At 44.5% G+C, this 6557-nt stretch overlaps 1 long non-coding RNA gene across 8 annotated transcripts in view; it reads left to right on the top strand.

The window, feature by feature from the left end:
• Positions 1 to 6557, top strand: part of LOC134428823 (uncharacterized) — a 39240-nt gene that overhangs the window by 20027 nt on the left and 12656 nt on the right. For 5 of the 8 annotated variants that reach the window (XR_010030465.1, XR_010030467.1, XR_010030464.1 and 2 more), the window contains exons 10-11: positions 3556 to 4403; positions 6428 to 6483. This is a non-coding gene — a long non-coding RNA (uncharacterized LOC134428823). Of the gene's footprint in view, positions 1 to 3555; positions 4404 to 6427; positions 6484 to 6557 lie in introns of those variants that run through there. The other 3 variants (XR_010030463.1, XR_010030468.1, XR_010030469.1) reach the window with 2 other exon arrangements.

A 6557-nucleotide genomic window follows, 5' to 3' on the forward strand; every position in this document is an offset into this window, starting at 1 on the left:
TACGATCTCGCCTGCAGATGCTGCAGATGCCTCCTCTTTCTTCGGTCAAAATATTTTGGCAAACCCTCTTTGGTGAAGCATTGTCTGGCAAACTGAACTAAGGGCATAATTGTCATTTGACATGACTAGATATAATTAGAAAATTTTGATGTCTTAGTGGCTATATGAATACATCGTCTATAAACAATCTTCCAAGGGTGTTAAGGAGGGAATCTAGACTAGTCAAAGCACTTAAAGAACTTGGATTCAGGACTTATGGATTTTATTGCTGCCTTTCCCACCGACTCACTGCACAACCTGGGATGGATTGCATGGTATGTCTCTGCTGCAGCTACCCCAGCAGCACAATAGAAAAAACAGGATGTTAAAAGATAAATTAGTGTTATTAAAACTTTTTGACAGTTTTGTTTGTTTAACCCTGAAAGAAAAAAAGAGTGCAGGGAAAAAGATGTAGAAGAGGTAGAAGAGGTGAGGAGGGTGACAGGCACACCAGGGTGGTCAGCCAAACACTGCAGCAGGGAGAGGCTGGGCTCTACCTGGGCTTTTGATATTTATGGCTCTGACAGATGTGAGGCAGCTTTAGGGGTATCAGGAAGAGTGGGCGCACACACACACACATACACACACACTGTGCCTGTGTGCCTCTCTGCACACACTCCAGATTGGAAATAAGTGGGAGATTCTCTAAAAACTGTTTTTGTGCACCCTGTGATGGGTTATACCTGCTGAAACTCCTGGTCTGCAGGTTAGTGCCAATGAGCAAGATGCTCCCTGCTTTTGCTGGCAAATTAACTTCTCCTTAACCCTAGGAAGAATAACTGATTTGAAATGCCTTCCAAGTGAAACCAGCACACCTACTTACAAATGGCAGGAAAATCCTCTTTTCAGTAATGCCTACACAAATAATTGGATGTATGCACAAACACATCATGTCAGCATGCAGTCCCAGATGCTCTCTACCTGATACATCCTCAATCGGGCACTTCCAGTTCATTACAAATATCTTGCACACTTAATCCAAAATACCACGGGTACACCAGAGCTCTGGGGGTGGCAGACATGCCTGGACAATGCTGATGGGGTGGAGGGGGGGGGAAGGAAGGGGATTAACTGGTCGTACTGGAGAGAGACTGGTCTTGTTTTAGGGACAGAGCACAGTCATGTGAGTTGATTGATATCCTGTCAGATTTAGGCTGAGGTACTTCACATCTTCTTTGCCTCAGTCATCAACAGAAGGAGTGGTTGATGAAGGGCACTCAGCCCCTTTAGCTGTTAGGTAGAGGAGCAGAATGGATTCCCTGCAATCCAGGAGGAATTAGTCAGCAACCTCCTGATTTTAAACACCCACAAATCTGTGAGGCCAGACAGAATTCACCTGAGGCCACTGAGGGAACTGTGGGAAGAATTTGCCCAGCCACTCTCCATCATTTATAATCAGTCCTGGCTAACCGGGACTTTTCCTATAACCAGGTGTGAGAGACTGGAAAGATTGATGTCCTGAGACATTTTGGGATGCATGAGGATATGTCACAAGATGACTCTAAGAAGAAAAAATATGGGAAAACTAAAAATGGGAAAAATATGGGAAGGGCAGGTCAGGCCCTGTGAGTGAGGCAGTGCACTTCCCCATGCTCCATCCCACCTAGAGCCATGATTCTGTGATTTTTTAGCTGAGAGTGCTGGGCTAGATCACCTGACTTTGGGGACGTTGCTTTCCAGTGGCCAACAACAAAGCCATTCTACCCAGAGAGCTCTTTGGGTTTTTGCTGTTGTGCTGTGCAGGATGTGGCCCCAGCTGTGCAAGAGGCAGGAGTGAGGCACACAGCCAGCTAGCTCTGGGCAGGCAGCCGAGGGAAGGTCTGGTTTGAATGGGAAGCAGTCAGTGAGTTGAGGTGTCTCCAAGTATTGACACTTACCAGTGATTTGGGGATTAAATTTAGTGTCAGTAGGTCCCCATGGACCAGTGGTAGAACATAAAACCTTTTTTGAAAACGGTCCAAATCTCAGAAGAGGGTTGTGAAGTAGAACACAGCAATGAAAGAGATTCTTTCATCCGGATGGCTTTTGAATATCTCCAAGGATTGAGATTTCACAATAGCTCTGGGAAACTTGTGCCAGTGCTCAGTCACCCTTCCAGGAAAAAAACATTCCCAGATTTTCACAGAGGAAAATCTGTGTGCCAGATTGTGCTCATTGCTTCTTGTCTTGTCACTGTGCAACAATAAAAAGGACCTGGTTCCATCCTCTGTGCACCTCCAGGTATTTATATCCACGGATATGATTCACCTGATTATTCTCTTCTCCAGACTGAACAGTCTCTGCTCTGTCAGCCTTCCCTTAGGAGATGCTCCAGTCTCTCATTCATGTCACTGGCCCTTTTCTGGACCCTCTCCATTAGCTCTGTTTCTCTCTTATACTGGTGAGCTCAGTGCTGAGTTAAGGGCAGGGATTACCTCTCTCTGCAGCACTCCTAATGCAGACACCATTCACCTTCTTCACATAAATGACACATTGTGGGCTCATGTTCAACTTGCTGTCCCCCAGAACCCCCAGGTTCTTTTTGTGCAAAGCTGTTTTTCACCTGGTCAGCACCCAGCATTTACTGGTGCCTGGGCTTGCTCCTCTCCAGGTTCAGGGGTTTGCACTTGTGTGTCATTGGGTCCCAGGTTCACCTCAGGGTTTTGCCTCACCAGTACTCAGCTGCACACTATCCTTAACACAGAAAACACAATGTTAAATGGAAATTGTAGAATCACAGAGATTCAAACCTTACTACCATGTTTATATTGCTGATTAAGTTATTAAAAAAAGATAAAATAATAAAATGTCAACTACTTTCATTTGAAAGCTCTAAATTCATACCCATTTCCTTTTTTCCTCTTTTGCATTAACGAAATAAGAACACAGAAAACAAGAACTTCTCTTTCAGTGTTTTGAGTTGCTGTTTTTTAATATCTTTTTGAAGGAAAATAGGGCTAAAGCAATGGTAGCTGTAAGAGCATGCATTGTGTATGCAGGTAGTGTATGAACTCTCAATGTCTACAGGGGAAAGACACCATTTGTGGAGGCTGGAAGAGGACACAGGAGCAAGTGCAAATAAAAGGTTGGGCAAATAACCCATCATTCCCTGATGTAGTGTATGACATAAAGCTCATGGAAAGTGAAGTGTTTGGTCAGCTGTCATAAGGATCCCTGAAAAGCAGCCTAAGTTACTGAGCATCTGCTTTGGATTTAGTTTAATTTATGCAGCTCTTCTCTTTCACCAAGTACCATTTATATGACACTGGTATAGTGGTTTCTTACGAAGAAATAGTCTCTAATCTGAAATGGATGATTCAGATTTCACTGTAGTTTCACTCTCTAGATCCCCAAAAATTACTTCAGGAGAAATTTTGCCATGTGTCCTCTATCCAGGTACAGAGAGGAGAAATCTGTCCAGGAAGGAATCTTTTGAACGAAGTGCAAGCACCTCAAAGCAAAAAAAAAAAAAAAAAAAGACTGCAATGTTTCCTGGGAACCATTAATATTCTGTCCATTCTATTTCCATCTCTTCAGGGTGAACTTCACAGAAGCAAAGCACAGCAGAGATAAATGGCAGGAGGCAGGCTGGAAGCCATCTCTGGATAGACTGTGCTGCACAGCAATGCAGTGTCGTCAAGGTGCACATTCCCATGGAGGAGAAAGGATTCAGTCGTGCTGAAAATAGCTCCTTCTTGAGACAGAGATCAGACAGCTGCTCCCTCCCTGCCAGGGCCTAAGATGTGCATTTTGTTCCCCCCATCCCAGTAGTTAACTGAGAGATAAGGAGTGAGAAGGCACTTTTTAGTCAGGCTGGGGAGGGCAAGGCTAAATTCCTGCAGGTGCTGTGTGTTGGCCACTGGGAACTTCCCCCTCCTCCCTGCTCAGACTCATCAAGTTCATGAACTGGAAACACAAGAATGGCTTGTATGGGCAACAGCAGGAAAAGGAATGGGTTTTTGTAGTCTTTACCCCTGGAAGCTACTCTCAGGCTATATGGTCTGTGATTCCCTAAGACAGACAGCCCTCCAAGGTGTCCCTTCTGGCTGGGGAAGTCTCCAAGTGTCCCTTCTGGCTGATGATGTGTCCAGGTGGCCACTCCCATGCAGCTGAAGCCATGGCTATCAGTGAAATATTTTATTTCACTTCATTCAATCAACAGACAGTTAATTCCATGGCACTTGCCAAAGCATGTCCCTCCAGAGCACCAAATCCATAGCAATGCTTCTCATGAACATCAGCTGAAATGTCCTCAGCAGAAGCAGCAGGCTTTGGTTGCTTTCAGTCCTTGAAGAGCAGAGTGACCTGCAGGCAGAGCCAGAGATCTGTGGGGCTCATTGGGGCAGCAAAATGCATCACATCACAGCAGCAAGGAGCTCCACCAGGTGAGGAGCAGCAGGGCAGGCAGAGTACAGGAGATTCTTATACTACAGGCTGGACATATTCTCAGTGGTAACTGCATGCTGGTAAGCATTTCTCCTTGTCCATAACAGGAATTTAGGGGTGTGGTTCAAACTTTTTTTTTTTTTTTCATTATGAGTTGCCAGGCATGATTTTTCAGAAATATGTGTATGATACAGCACTAACATCACCTCTGTGGGTTATTTCTGACAATATCATAACACTGAAGGAAATAAAATAGCATGGCGTCCCTGCCCATGTCAGTGAGAATGGATTAGGTGAGATTTAAAGGTCTGTTCAACCCAAACCCTTCTGTGATCTGTGTGGCTCTCTGAATGGCTGTACTGGGTGAGTCCAAAGGAACACCAGACCCTCACACCCAAGACATTTGTCATCATCCCACTCTCCTCAGACACACAGCCTCTGCATGGTTTTCTACTCAGGTGGTGAAACCTTCTAGGGAACAAATCACCTCAAGGTGGTGAAAAATGTCATGTCAGTGAAGAAAAAAACAACTTACAATTGGGAAACTATACTGAAAATGACAATGTCCCTGTGTGTCCCTGCCAGTAATAGGAGACAGAAGCACAAGCACATTTCTACTATCTCTATATGAAGCCTAAGAAGCCTTTGGCCTTCTCAGGTCTCAGTGACCTATTTGTACCCCACGTGGAGCCTGTAATGGTCATGGGATAGAGCAGATATCCTCTTCAACAGGGATCCCCTTGCACTCCCTGCTAGTGAGCCCTGGGAGGCTGGAGAGAGCTCAGGGCTGCTCAGCCTCTGCTGCAGTAGGACACCTCCAACTTGGAGAGCAGGCTCAGGTGTCTTACACAGACAGAGGTGTAAGAGGTGTAAGTTCTTCTGTGTGGGGACAGGTCACTGCAGCTCCTCCTCAGGTGGGCAGGGTCTCTGATGCCCAACAAGGAATTGAGATGTGCTCAGGGCATGGGGGGCACCAGGAATGAGCAGGATCTGTAGGGATGTGTCGTAGTTGAGACAGTCACAATACAAAGCAACACTCCATTTTCAGAAGGCTTCAAACTATTTTTATTCTAGCATGCATGCTTTTTATACACTCTCACAAAACTCATATGTTTACACTTAACTCATTGGTCAGGAAAAGACAAAGTGCTAATTGGAATAGGCAGTTCAGGTTTCTCTTGTTTATCTATGTCAATGACCTTGGTAGGAAATTCTTTCAGGGGTAAACATTGATCCTCTTCTCAAACTTCTCTCTGGCTCACAGAGGACACTGTAAAACCTCTTCCACATGGATGTGCCACTCCTCTGAGCACACATTGCAGCTAAGGTGGAAGGAAGGCAGTCCTGCATGTGGTGGGTCACTGCTGGTGATTACTCTGCCCTATTTCAACCAAATCAGCTTGCTGGGTGACTGGTGCCCAGACCCTGATAAACCATGGTAGATATTCCATAAAATACAACCTACTTACATCTGTTCATTGTTTATATACATGTTTGAGGTGTATCAGCTCTCTTAAAGCCATGTCACCCAGGGAACAGACTTGGTGACAAGCAGCTGTGCTTGAGAATGATTCTCAAGTTGTGTTCCTCTTGGTAGTGTTCAGGAACACATAATCACAGAATGATTATATGCAGGTGCTTTTATTAAGAGCTCTGGGTATCAGGGGACACAAACCCAAATCTGTTTTGGAACGGACATGTTTTATATTCCCTCGTTACATAACTTACATATTAATTAATAAACTTACATTGTTCTATTGTATACATTGATTTCATCCAAGCATGGATTTCTCATGATCCCAAACCTCTAACATACTTTCTCATGATTCTTTAAACAATAATTATATCTAATCACATCTAACAATTATATCATTTATCATATATTGAGTACACAGCAAATGCAAGGTCTAACATTTTCCAGAGCCTACTTTTAACATTTTCCCAGGGCTTACTAAGCCTAAATTTCTTTCTAGCTCCCCGAATTTTCTGTGATTTTAAAATCTTTTACTATCACTCTTAACAGCAGTGGGTGAGACTCAGGATTGGCACAGCCCAGCTCACAGAGCAGTGGGGAGCCAGGTAAAGCAGCAAACTTTCATTTGGGGCTGAGAACTCTCTGTTGAGTATCAGAATTGTGCTGTTAATCAGACTCC

This window comes from Melospiza melodia, chromosome 24 (genome assembly GCF_035770615.1).
Source record: "Melospiza melodia melodia isolate bMelMel2 chromosome 24, bMelMel2.pri, whole genome shotgun sequence".
Taxonomy (NCBI): domain Eukaryota; kingdom Metazoa; phylum Chordata; class Aves; order Passeriformes; family Passerellidae; genus Melospiza; species Melospiza melodia.